Source organism: Trichechus manatus, unplaced genomic scaffold, assembly GCF_000243295.1.
Source record: "Trichechus manatus latirostris isolate Lorelei unplaced genomic scaffold, TriManLat1.0 scaffold00128, whole genome shotgun sequence".
Classification (NCBI taxonomy): Eukaryota; Metazoa; Chordata; class Mammalia; order Sirenia; family Trichechidae; genus Trichechus; species Trichechus manatus.
In genome coordinates, this window is record NW_004444064.1 from 2,106,785 (window position 1) to 2,107,653 (window position 869).

The 869-nt window shown below is 58.2% G+C and overlaps 1 protein-coding gene across 1 annotated transcript in view; it reads right to left on the reverse strand.

Annotated features, from left to right (window-relative positions):
- Positions 1 to 869, reverse strand: part of LOC111822087 (pericentrin-like) — a 5,060-nt gene that overhangs the window by 3,555 nt on the left and 636 nt on the right. The gene's annotated exons all lie outside the window — the stretch shown is intronic.

Below are 869 nucleotides of genomic sequence, written 5' to 3' on the forward strand. Positions count from 1 at the left end.
GTATTTGCCTGAATCTATGTGCACGAGCAACAGGAGGCGTCATGAGAAGCAAAGAAAAGCGGTCACCTCGGGGTCAGGGGAGTCTGGGGTGGGGCCAGAGCGGGGTGCGCTTGTCAGCGTCCCCACAGCAGGCTTGTGGCTTCTACTTATGAGAGAAATGCTGAACAGAGAAGCAGAGAAGCCAGCCGAACACCCCGTAGGGAAGTGGGGTGACAGCTAACAGGCACAGGGTCCTTCTCGGGGTGAGGAAGATGTTCTAAATTTGGCTGTGGAGACGGACGCACAGCCCTGGGAATATACTGAAATCCACTGAAGTGCACACTTTAAAGGGGTGAAGTGCATGGCAGCCCCGCTCTGCCCAGGGCCCCGGGTGTCAGGATCTGTGTGGGTCGGGCTTGGTAAGGCTGAACCGCAGACAGTCCTACCAAAGATTCAAGCAGAACAAATTTCAGCGCAGGAGCCAACCAGCTTCCAAGCACCAGATCTCACACGTTAACACAGGACGCTGGAGGCCTCGGCAGAAAGCAGGCACACGGAGACGGATGCATGCACACTCACACACGTACTCATATGTGAATGACCGAGGCACAGGGACACAGAGTGCCGGGGCAGCCCACACTCAGCTCCCTCAGCACAGGGGCCGCATCCCCTCTGTCAAGGTGGGTCCAGCCCAGAAATCTGCTGGTGAACCCTTCACATGGGAGCATCCACAGGAAGTAATCACCTGCTTCCCAAAAATGGCGAAGAGAAACCTGTACTTCAAACAACGCAGCGGACTTTCCGGAGACGCGCGGAGAAGCCCGGCACGGCCGGCGGTGTGTCGTACCTGCCTCCCGCCCACAGCGGAGCACCAGCGCCTCCCTCTCGCG